The sequence below is a fragment of the Chanodichthys erythropterus genome, chromosome 17 (genome assembly GCF_024489055.1).
Source record: "Chanodichthys erythropterus isolate Z2021 chromosome 17, ASM2448905v1, whole genome shotgun sequence".
Classification (NCBI taxonomy): Eukaryota; Metazoa; Chordata; class Actinopteri; order Cypriniformes; family Xenocyprididae; genus Chanodichthys; species Chanodichthys erythropterus.
In genome coordinates, this window is record NC_090237.1 from 38,146,022 (window position 1) to 38,159,310 (window position 13,289).

At 41.9% G+C, this 13,289-nt stretch overlaps 1 protein-coding gene across 2 annotated transcripts in view; it reads right to left on the reverse strand.

Moving 5' to 3' along the window:
* Nucleotides 1-13,289, reverse strand: part of LOC137004535 (protein Atg16l2-like) — a 62,339-nt gene that overhangs the window by 20,967 nt on the left and 28,083 nt on the right. The window lies entirely within an intron of this gene.

Sequence of the window (13,289 nt, forward strand, 5' to 3'; positions counted from 1 at the left end):
CAGGCAGGCTTCGCAGTCAAGCTCCGCTATCAGCTGATTCGCAAATTCCAACCCCACCCATATCAGCTGATCCGATATCTATGGACTCAATTGGTAACTCTCAAATAATGCGCATTACTTAAACGCAGCTTCCGTCTCTCTGCTTGCTTGACTGCTTGCAACCCACCTCCTCCCCAGCTCCTCCTTAAACTTGTGTCTAACTTAATCAGTGTCATTCTATTGTCATTGATGCATGCTCTGTTCTCAATAGGGGGATTTTCTGCTGCTCTCCCAGTTTAAAAAATGGGAGGTTGTCCCCAGAAGCTGCTGCTGTTCCCGGTCTTGGCTTTCATGGAGCTCATGAAAAGGACGGGGAATTTAGAACAGAGCCATACCGCCAAATGTAACTTGTGCAAAATATGCCAATAAAAAAAAAAAAATGACTAAAAAGTTTGTCTCTGGTAATTTTTTTAGTGTGAGAGGACCTTCATAGACAAATCCAAATTAAACCCTTTGGATCGTGACGACACATTGATGTCCTAAGACACGAAACGATCGGTTTGTGCGATAAAACGAACAGTATTTATATCATTTTTTAACTCTAATACACCACTATGTCCAACCGTGTTCAGCATTCACTTAGTGAGGTCTGATCGCGCTCCCATCCACTCGCATTATTTGACTAACAGACGGCAACGGTTGGAGTTAAAAATCATCTTTTGTGTTCGACTGAAGAAACAAAGTCATCTACATCTTGGATGCGCTGGGGGTAAGCAGATAAACATCAAATTTTCATTTTTGGGTGAACTATCCCTTTAAGTAGTCCTGACTGAAATACTTGTTTTCTAAGTGCTCATAAGTTTACATGCCACTTGCAGAATATGCAAGATCATAGGGATCCTAAAAATGGCATGTTAATTAAGTAGCTTAGGTCTTCAATTAAATTTTTTTATATTTTTAATGTTTTGTAAGTGTTACGGCTGGTGGTGTAGAGATGAGGCAGATAACAGATTTCCACAAACATAAGACTTTAATATAAACAAAGGCAGCGTACACCAAACTAGCGTCTAACATACAACGAGAACGGACCAGGAGTGAATGGGAACACAGGGTATAAATACAGATGACTAACAAAGGGAGCTAAACAAGGTGATGGGATGATTAACAAGACGCAGGTGGATCAAATGAACTAATCAACAGAACGGGGAAACTAGGTCACAGGGGAAGACAAACATGGGGCTCTGTAACAGTTCGCCCCCTCCCGAATAGGCGCATCCTCGCGCCGTAAGAGTCCAGAGGAGGGAGGGAGGGGGTTCTGGAGGAGGGCGGAGTACAAAAAAAAAAAAAAAAGAGTCCATAGAAAACAAAGACAGTCCAAGGGGGAGTGGAGGGTGGGAGGAGCCAGGGGGAAGCCAGGAGCAGGAGGAGCCAGATGTTACCCCAGAAGCCAGCCAGGACGAGGCCCCAGGGTAGAGTCGCAGGTGGGAGGAGCCATGGTGGAGTCGGCTTGGGGGCAGACGACACCCTGGGGACGACCAACGGAGATGCAGCTGGAGACCCAGTGTAACTGAAGAGCCGACGAGCCCACGCGCAGCCGATGGTCCTGGAGACCGAGGAGGAGCCATGGCGACGAGCGTCCGAGGAGGAGGCGGACATCCAGAGGGCAGAGGCTGAGCCGGTGGGACCGAGGATGTAGGCGGAGCTGGAGGGAAGGAGGAGCCAGACGGAGCCGTAGGTGCAGGCAGGTGGACGACTGACCAAGGCGGAGCCGGAAAGACGAGGGAGCCCGGAGAAGCCGTATGGCCGATGGTGTCCGGTGGAGCCGAGGGAGGGAGGAGCCAGGGTGACGCCTAAGTGTCGACGGGCCGAGGTGGAGCAGGGGGCGTGGAGGCAGGGGATCCTCTTGAGTGGATGTAGTGGAGGACCTGAAGATGCTCGACATCCCCACCTGGCATGTGGGAGATGTCAAGTGGCTGAAGGGCAGAAATGATGGTGGGGCTGAGGAACTGGCGGTGAGACTGGGTGACGGAGGAGGCGGGAGATGGAGGCTGGGTGGGCAGACAGGGAACTCAGGAGACGGAGATCTGGAGAACACTGGAGATTGGTCCTCTGGAGGCTCAGGAGAATCATTAAAAACAGGAGAATCAGGGGAATGGGAAGTCACCTCTCCGAAAAAATCAATTAAATCAGCTGTAAAAATGTCTTTCAGTTCCTCAGCATATTTGCCAGTGTCAGTCATAGTTTCCATTGTGGTGGTGTTGTGGGCGGAGCTTTCCTCCCAGCCCTCGAGCTCCACAAGCACTCCCACGACGTCAGATGATGTTACCGGCTCACGCACCTGGTCAGAACCTCGCTGTGAGGTTGGCTCCGGGGCGATGGTACGGTCCGATCCTTTCCTCGGTCCTGGCTCATCCATCGCGGTGGGCTGGCCTCCTCGGTCTGCGGTGGGCTCGTGAAACATCTCCGTTGTGACGTTCGTCGATGGTGACTGACTGGCTTCTGGCAGTGGAGTGGGGCTGGCGGCGAAGTCATCCTCCGCGGGGCAGATGGTAAACGGAGAGTTGTTGTTTACCAGCACCCACTCCACGAGTGCGGCGAAGTCCTTCTGAGGACCGCTCCCTGGGAGGCGTGCCCGGGACCGCTCACTAAGGCTGGAGATGTAGAACACGCAGAGCAAGCGGTCTGGATAGTGTGTGAGGCACGCCAACTCCAAAAAATCCAGGGTGTGTGATTCCAGGGAGCGGTCCCTCTGCTCCAGGCACAAAAGGGCAACGGCAGGGTCCATGGTGACGGAGAAAAGGGAAAAAACAAACAAAAAGAAAATCGCCGCAAAAACTGTATTGGTCAGTTCTTCTGTTACGGCTGGTGGTGTAGAGATGAGGCAGATAACAGATTTCCACAAACATATAAGACTTTAATATAAACAAAGGCAGCGTACACCAAACTAGCGTCTAACATACAACGAGAACGGACCAGGAGTGAATGGGAACACAGGGTATAAATACAGATGACTAACAAAGGGAGCTAAACAAGGTGATGGGATGATTAACAAGACGCAGGTGGATCAAATGAACTAATCAACAGAACGGGGAAACTAGGTCACAGGGGAAGACAAACATGGGGCTCTGTAACAGTAAGAGGCAGACACTTTTTTTATAGGGCTGGAAAAAACAGCGCAATAATTTCTGTGATTACGATTTGCTGTTTAACACATTAAAAACGCAAATGACACAGCTTACTTTTTTTCCAATTCGTAAAGTTTATTTTCACTTATATTAAAAATCGTTATGATACTTTTAATGTTCTGTAATTATTAATTAGTAAAAATAAAAACAATCTGATCATTTGCAGTTTAAGCCTGGCTTTCAACTATACTGTAATATATTATATATATATATATATATATATATATATATATATATATATATATATAGTTATAATTACTCATTTTATCTCCAAAAAAGTTAATTACAGAAACTTTTTACAGGTCCTTGTAAAGACGTGTTTAAAACAACCTACTTTTCATTGCTTTTATTATACTAATATTTCAAACAGCTAATATTAAAAAATATTTGAAAGGAATCAACACAAAAACATGGGATTGGTGTCTTTTAAAAGCTTTTAAAAAATGTAACGGGACACCACACTTTTCCCTGTTTGGGAAAAGTGCCACTAGTTGTCATTATTGCCATCTGGCCTCATATTATTTGCGTATCGAGTATTAGGACAGATCAAGCTGCATGATGCTGAAGGCGCGTCTGAAAGTCTGAAATCTGTCAACTGCGGCTCTCCATTGAGTTTTAGCAGACTGATGTCATGAAAGTGTGTCTCATTACACTATGAATGATGGACTTAATAAGACAAGAAAGCCGACTGCAGATGTGCAGCCCGAGGTCATAGTCTGCTCCTTCCTTTTATATTCTAACAAGTTATCATCTTGGCAAGGACAAGGAGAAAGATTTGGAATCTCAAGGCATTTAACATATAAGATGTCTGGGGTGTCACTCTGTAAACCAGAGGAGCCTCGTCTGACAATGATTTGAATTTCAGTCACAGAGACAGGCTTGAGTATTTATTGCCTCTTAAAGCGGCATGTGATCTTGTAAAGCCCACATGTGTGCATGCATTTTATACAAGAGATGTTTAGTGATCATGTCTGTCATTAAATTGCCACTTGAAAGTAACTCTTCTCTCCAAAAGAATAAAAAAGGGCCAAAGTATTGCATGGAGAAAAACACAAATGTCATAATATAGCACAAATCCCATTACGACAAGATGAGAGGAGAGACAATTATGTGGGCTGACGGTTGCTAGGAGACAAGCGAGCCGTCAGCTCCTTGGCAGCTGAAAGCTGTGGTTGCTGGGAGTGAATGAGAGATGTCAAGGACTGCAACATGGTGTAAATAATGGCTCTTCTACCTCTGTGGCGTCATCTATATTGTGAGTTTCGTGCTTTAAGTTTCGTGAATTACGCTCGCCGTGAGGCTTTGTGAGAGCAGAACTTTGCTGGGCTAACATCCTTGGTGCTATTATTTTACATCTCTTATCCAATCAGAGCAATCGAAACCCACTGAGACGCTGAATAACGAGGGTTACACAACAAATGCGCTGTATTATTACAGGGTCGCTTCGACTGCTACGAGGTGGTTTTCAAAGCAGCCTTATTCAAGAAAACCCGACCAGCTCCAGTGTGACATAAGATTTATGCAACGACATTAATATTTAGTAGCGAATGATGTAAGCTGTTGTTACGACATCACTGTAATGAATCAAAGACACATGTTCGCTGTTCTTGTTTAAGGCAAGACACAAAAGGTAAAGAGGGTCATGTTGTAACTAATAAATATCAACTTACCCAGCTGAATAATCACAGTACATTAAGACTGTTTTGTCTTAAAAATTTTCTGAAATGTTATGTTTAAATGTGCAAATGAGGCATTATCTCATTAAAAATGCGCTAATTTGCATTCTTTTCCAGAACAGAAATCTGAACATTGGCTAAAGCCAGGTTCAAAATCCTTATTGACATTTAGGACTTAAAGGTTAGGGATTATGGATATCTCATTTCATTATACAAATAATATGGTATATAAATCAAAAACAAATAATATATGAAGAAACCCCTATGTAAAACCTTCAGAATACTGATATGAATAAAACTGGAATGTCTGGTGTATGTAAGTGCAACAGAAGTGGAGATTTTTGGCTTAGTGCAGGAATAAAAAACTTCTTTTGAGAAAACGGCCTTTAAAGATATGTATCGAAATAGAAATACAGATGCATATTGATAAAGTGTAATAAAAAAAATGCTTAAATATGCATTTTGGATCTTTTCTTTCCACTTGTCTGACAATGACATGCTATGGAAGCCAAATAGCCCAAAATCTCAGTGTATGAAAAAACATTTTGCGATACTTTTCCGCATAGTCAATTACTCTTCCAAAACGGTAGCTCTATTCTCGGCTTGCATGGGTTTTTGTCATTCAAAGTAACAATTGTTGTTGTGGATAAGTTTGTCTCCTGTCATGTTTTGCATATAATGTCTATGTTATGACTAGACGTCACGTCAGTTTCAGAGTAGGCCACTGATTATAAAGAGCAATGTGGTTTTGTCATGTTGAGTCACATAGTGCCGCTCAATTGCAGTGTTGATGTGCTTTTGGAGTCACACTATTATGGCTTTATGAGAAAAGGAGAGTGTATTTGTCAGCAAACAAGTTAAATAAACAATGGGTCTCATGAAATGAAATGAAATCTGCATTCAAACGTTTTTACGAACAAATCATGATTTACCAAAAACATTCATACTAAAATTCATTCTAAATTTACAAAAAATGTAGGAACAACTGAAACCACAACTATGCAAAAAGCAATTTCTCTGTACGGCCTTATAATCATGTTAAGAAGTTGTAACATTAGGAGTGAGCAGGGACAGGTGAGGATCTAAGTGAAAAAAAGTATTTTTAATGAACAAACTGAAGCAAGACCAAAACAAGAAAAACAAAACACAAGAACATCCAAACCCATGAAACTCCAAACATCGGCCGACAAGAAAGCACAGATTTTTTTCTGTGATTAATCACGATTAATCGCAATCAAAACACTTACGTTTTTATAAGTTTTTAATATATTTTATAATGTAATAATTTCACAGGTAATCTCCGAATTAAAACAACATAAAGAAACAACATAAAGACAGTATATTTTAAATACTTGTTTAATGGCATCTTTTTATGAATGAAAGCCAGTATCACTGATACTATTAGCCAACAGCTACTGATGTCCTGATAAACATATTTTTTCCCCCCAATTTTAAACATGAATTATAGCCATTCAATATTAAAGTGTAATTGAAAGCTATACAAAATTTGTTTACATTTATTAGGCTTCAAAAACATAACTTTTAATTTAAGTCAACTTAAACCAATCCTCACATAAACCCATAATAAATGTCATATTTACCTGTGCCTTTCCTACCTGTCTAACAGATTTCTAACAGAAATTGAATAAAGTTACCAAACAGTGTGCACTGCATAATTTACAGCCTAAATTAAATATAGATTAATCATTATTAAAGCTACAAAATTTCTTTAGTCAAGAGCAGTGAGTAATTTTCTGTTACCTTTGTCCTTTCACTATCTTCAATGACTTAAGTCACTGTCACTTTAAGAGCTGCCGCTGCTGCACATGACGCGGATCTCACACGCATCCCACTTTCTCACAACTCTTTACTTTCGGTATTGTTCGTTGAAGCGTGACAGAGAATTTCGATTCTGGCACGTGTCTTTCTGTGCGTTGTGTGTGTGACAGGACATTCACAGACAGCGCGTTTTCTTTTTCTCTTTTGCCGCGCTTAAATGGTTTAAAAGCATTTGCATGAATAGGAGCGTGATCAAATATTGTAATGCTAGACAAAGGATGACAGAAAAAACGGATGCTGCGTTAATTGCACTAAATATTTTTAACGCGTTAAACTGGAAAAAATTTACAATTAAGGTTGACAGCACTAATTATATTATAAATAATACAGTTTGATTTAATCTTAAAGGTCCCGTTCTTCGTGATCCCATGTTTCAAACTTTAGTGTGTAATGTTGTTGTTAGAGTGTAAATAAAATCTGTTAAATTTTAAAGCTCAAAGTTCAATGCCAAACGAGATATTTTATTTAACAGAAGTCGCCTACATCGAACGGCCAGTTTGGACTACATCCCTCTACTTCCTTCTTTAATGACGTCACTAAAACAGTTTTTTGACTAACCTCCGCCCACAGGAATACACAAGAGTTGCGTTTGTAGAGTGTGTTTGTCGCCATGTCGTCGAAACGCTGTTATTTTCATCCCGCAGTCCAATCACCTTTGTTTGGCCTTCCCAGGGACGCTGTACTTAGAGATCAATGGTTACAATTTATGTTTAACTCGGTTTCCGAAAATTATAATTGTGGTATCCTTACTGCAATAGTTAATGTTGGACTGCAGTGCACATAATGGCCACAAGAGGGGACTATGTTTATGTATATGGCCGTTTTCCGTATGAGGTACTCTTCTGAGTGAGTGCTAACGTTGTACATTTTCTGTCGCTGCTTGTGGAGATTAAAGAGTTCAGTCTCTCGGGAATTATTGTCTTTTGTGTTCATTCGGCACACCACAATAATCCACATGTAAAACTATGTGCAGCACACGTTATGGTAAGAGGTGTGACCTTTCCGGGCAAGGAGCGCTAAGCTGCTGTCGAATCACAACACAGGAACCGCTGGCACAATCAGAACTCGTTACGTATTTCTGCAGGAGGGACTTCATAGAACAAGGAAGTCATCAGCCCGTTTTTATGACAGTGGAAACAGCGGTATACAGATAATAAATTATGTGAAAAATACTGGTTTTTTTTACACGCGAAACATGAACACATGTTATATTGTACACTATAAACACAATCAAAGCTTCAAAAAAACACGAAAAACGGGACCTTTAAATATATTTTATCATGTACAGTGAAACTGAGCTTCAGCTGTAAGGTTTCTCTGAATAACACAGATTTATGTATGTACAGATGGCTAAAGAGAGGTCTGGATTTTTAATTTGGGTCTGTATAAAAGATGTTTATTGTGTTTGAACTGGTTTTGGGAATGACTTGGCATTGCTAGAGGATCTGGCGAGCGCGCATCTGCAGAGAGCAATGAAAGGCTGCAAAGGAAAGGTTGTGCGGAAAGTCCTTATATGGAGATGGTTTGGGCGTGTTTTATGCAAACGACTGACCTCGTGCACGCGGCTGCTCATTTAAAATACATCTTTAGCACAACATGATAAGTACTGGGTCTGATCACACTGAAAGCAAAAGTTCTGCACAACACAATCACAGTCATTCAGAAAATACCTAATTTTTTACAGCTATGTGGAGTGGGATTTTGGATCAATGAGATTTCAATATGAACTATCAAGCAGGGTGCAACTGAAAAGGTGATTGTGGCTGGTTTGGAAATGGTGCAACTTTCTTTATTAAAAGAAAATTATTATTCCAAAATGTACATGTAAGGGTAATTACTTGCAATTAATACATTTCAAACTTTGGTTCATGTTAACGTGTCACGAAACAGTAATGTAAACAGTACGAAGATTAAGGAGAATAGGAATAATCGTATTTAATGACAAAACTCAGGAGATAAGACAGGAAACTCAAACTAACACAACTTAACATTGACGAGAAGGGACAGAGGATGAGGAAGAACACAGGGTATAATTACATGGAGCAAACAAAGGGAACTAATGAGTAAATTAACAAGGCACAGGTGAATGATGACTAAATAACAACAGAGAGAAACTAGATCACAGGGAAACACAAGACATGTTACAGTACGCCCTCTCCTGAAAAGACACGTCCTCACAGCGTAAATAGTACAACTAAGGAGGGAAGGGGCTCTGGAGGAGGATGTGGAAAAAACAAACAGCAAAAATAGTGCAGGGCACTGAAACCAGTCCATGGGGGAGTGGATGGTGGGAGAATCCAGAGGAAAGCCAGGAAGAGAAGGAGTCTGGTGGAATTCCAGAGTCCAGCCAGGATTCCCCACAGCGGAGTTGAGGGAGGGAGGAGCCATGGTGTAAATCTCCTTAAGGAGGCCATGGGGATGGAGATGGAGCCAGTGGAGCCCCGAGCACAGACGGAGAGCTGATGGTCAGGCACGACACCAAAGGCTTCGGTGGCTGTGACGGAGCTGTGGCAACGATCCCCCGAGGTGGAACCAGGGTACCGGAGGTCTGAGGTAGAGATGGAGAGACTGAGGTCTGAGGCAGAGCTGGAGGGAAGGCATAGCCAGACGGAGCCGTAGGGGTAGAGAGATGGCGCGCAGCAGATGGCTTGCAAGTCCGTGGCCATGCCTGACCGAGGTGGAGCCGTAAGGCTGATGGCCCCAGGTGAAGCCAAAGGAGGGAGGAACCAGGTTGGTGGAGTCTGGAGGCTGGGCCAAGGTGGAGTGACTGGATTAGTGTCTGGATGCTGAGCCAAGATATCTGAACATCCAGACAGCGCTATAAAACAGCAGACCCAAGGTGCATCCACACCACAGAGGGCTGGTGGAGGAGGAACCGAGGGGCAGACAGGAGACAGCAGCAACTGGGCAAAGGAACTGGCAGGGATCTGAAGAGGAGGTGGGAGAGGGAGGCTGGGAAGGCATACTGGAAGCAAAGGATAATTATAGCTGGGCAAAACCAATGTAGACATAGGACAAATTTTGATGGACGGAACTCACGGAAACACAGGAGAAATTTTGCTGGATGGAACCATAGACTAACAAAAGATGGACGCGGCGACGCCACTTCCTTCCATTGTATTGAACTGAAGCCAAAACGGACACCAATGGGCGCTGACATTACACAAAAACGTCAAAAAAACAAAAAAAAAAGTTTGGAGCCTGGGCATGTGCAGAAAGAATCGTCATTGGAGCCTGGAGGCAGAGTCGCGGTATCAAACCTCCGCCCAGACAACTGCGTCATCATTGATGTATTTTAAATAGGCTATATAAATTATAAACAATTTAAAATTCTACCTATAAAACAATAGGCCATTCTGTTTCTACAGCAATATTCAGCAAATTCAGTAGATAAACTCAATATAATATGCCACAAGAAACAACTCTAAAATGTCAGAAACGGTCCTGCCATTTTAAATAAAGGGTTAAACTAACGTTACAGGAGATCTATTGCTGTAGACAGTGCTATAGAATTAATTAGAGTAGGCTATCATTAGTTTTATCCTGCTAATTATTATTTTATACCCATAAAAATAATTAGTAACTGCCAGATAACGATCACCTGCTTTTTTCCGTCATGGCTAACGTTAGGCATGTTATCTTAACTAATAACATTTATTAATTAGCTTATAAAGCCCACATTTAAGATTACCGAAGAAAGTTAAGTGATCCGTCAGATCCTGTAGGTCAGTTAGTACAGTTTATTGCTGAACAGCTCATTTTGTCAGTGTAAAATAACACAGAAATTGAAAATTAAGTTATTTAATTTTCTTCAATGTCCCCTCGAATCCCCGACAGTCCTCAGAGAAGCTGTCAATCAACTGTGAGTCACGATGACACGCCCCGTTTCTATAGCACCAAATTTCTTAGCTTGAATATAAATCAGTGTGATAACAACTACCTTAAATGACCAAAACCATCTTTCGGAAAATTTAATTTGAAGCATAATTTATTTTTATGTTTTAACTTAAGTCTCATTCGTCTGCATTGAGAGGGTGGGGTTTATGACCTGTACTGCATCCAGCCTCCAGGGGGCGATCAAAGAGCCTGCAGCTTCACTTTTCAGGAGCCAACGAAGACTCAGGAGAACTATAGCTGGGTGGGATCAGCGACGGCAGGGGATCATCTTCTTCAAAATAGTCATTAAACCAACAAAAACTGTGGTGGGAGTGTGGGCAACTCAGATGTGTTGCCGGCTCACACATCTGGTCAGACAATCATCGATGCTCAGGCTCTGAGGCGTTGTTACAAAACCCCTGCTCTTTCTTTTGTTTCTTTTTTTTTTTTTTTTTCCTTTCTGAGCATAGTTGCCACTTGGATGGGGGCGGAGCCCGATTATCTCCAACACCTGTGGCTTCTGCCTATTTAAGAGCTGCTGATGGCACTCCACTTGGGCCTACCTCAGGAAACCTGTTGTTGGTGGTTTTGGAGTTTGTTTTTCTCTTTGTTTTTGTACAGGATGGTGAGATCTGTTTGTTTAGTTGTATTAGAATAGTGGGAAAGCATACGTAAGTAAGCTGACCCAGAAGATTCTTTTGTGTTTGTTATTTTTCCTCGGGAGTGAAGAAAGTTTAACTCTGAGTTGTAGCTTAGATTAGTTAGCTCACCAGGCCTGATTTGAGTTTTGTATGTTCATTTGTTGCTTTGTTTTCTTTTTTTGTTATAGTTTTGATACTTTTACTGCCAATACATTTGATCTTTTTTGCCCTGGCAATTGTGAATCTTGTTTATAACTTCTTTTGAATGGCTTCTTATGTTGGTCCCTAATCTGGGTCGTAACAGGCGATGTGAAGCTCAGTCCTTCTTGTTGGCTCCAGCTCGTTCCCTGCGGCAGGCAGAATTCCTCTGTCTGCAGTGGGCTCTGGCTTATTGTCCGTGCAACTGGATGATGGTAGGATGGGCTCTGTATTAGGAGCGGGCTGGTGATTTCCTCCTCAGTGAGGCCGATGGTCAGAGGCGAATCGCAGTACACCAGCATCCACTCCACGTACTCGCCAAAATTCCTCAGAGGAACCACACCGGGCAGGCGTGCCTTTATTTCTGCGCTGAGGCTTGTATGGTAAAAGACACTCAGCGCTTCATCCAGGAAGTTAGCATAACAACTGTGCTGCCGGTAAGTCCAGGTTCGGTATGGGTCCATTCTTCTGTCACAAAACAGTCGTGTAAACAGCACAAAGACGAAATGAATAGGAATAATGGTATTCAATGACAAAACTCATCAGACAGCAGACTCACACTAACTCAACTTAACATTGATGAGAACGAACAGAGATTGAGGGAAAACACGGGGTATAAATACATGGTGCAAACAAGGGAAACTAATGAGTAAATTAACTCAGGATGAAATGACTAATTAACAACTCAGAGAAATTAAGGGCCCGTCCACACAGAGATGCGTTTAGGTGTATACACAAAAAAATTTGTATCGTATCGGCGTTTCATCCAGACAGATCTGGCGTTTTCAGAACGTGAATCCGATATTTTTTGAAACCGGGTCCCAGAGTGGATGAATCTGAAAACGACGCCCTTGCATTTTTGTGTGTACAGCCAATCCATATATTTTGTGAAACAATGAAGTCATCACCCCATGTGTCGACCCTAGTCAGACGCTGCTAACAGCACAAAACAGCAACAACAACAACAACAATAGCGGACTACATGCTTGTGTTTGTGCAGCAGAAGCTAGCGAGTCTATTAGCTTTACTAAAATAAAGCTTTATTACTAAGCTTTACTAAAGTTTGTATACAGCGTGCAAGATTTATGCGCATGCTCCAAGTCTTATTCTCCATTTTTAGTGTATCCCTGTGCCAGAATTACAGTGTCACATACTGATTGGCATGTATAGTACATCGTTTTGACCATCTCAACCATCGTGTGAACATGCATATGACAGTTGGCCGAAAGTAATGGTTTAATGGTTTGTAGTCAAAAAAGTTTAAAACATTAATACCTATCGTTTGGCTTCAGAAAGCACTGATTCATCCTCTAGGGTCGTTTGCATGACTGTCTTAATGGCTGTATGTGCTTTTAGGATCATGAACATTTACAATAACCCATTCACATGTATTATACAACCTGGTCTCATGGAAAGACGTACCTGTGGGAACGTTTTCGCGAGTCGCATAAATACGTACAAATACATATATATCGCTGCAGTTTCAAACAGAAATGAACACTAGAGGCATAAAACAGCAAGTGCTTTTAATTGTTTTCATACACAGTTACGATTACAGGGACTTTGCATCGCGTAACCAGCTCCATATGTTTTGCACTTCAGACATAAGCTTGCTCGGTAGCTCAGCAAATATGGAGTTGTACTTAGGATGAGGGAAACCTTGGTTACAAATCCGGGGAAGAACGAGTCACGGTAAAAGAGCTCAAAGAGGAGAGATTAAAACAAGCTAAAATGGCACGATTACAGCACAATGCTTTTTATGTCACAATTGCTTTTGTTAACTCTATCGGGTAGGTTTAAGTGTAGTGTTGGTGGTACGCTATTTTAAAACATACCATATTCACATTTATTTGTTCAGGCAAAAAAATAAAAAAAGAACACTCTTTTAGCACCAC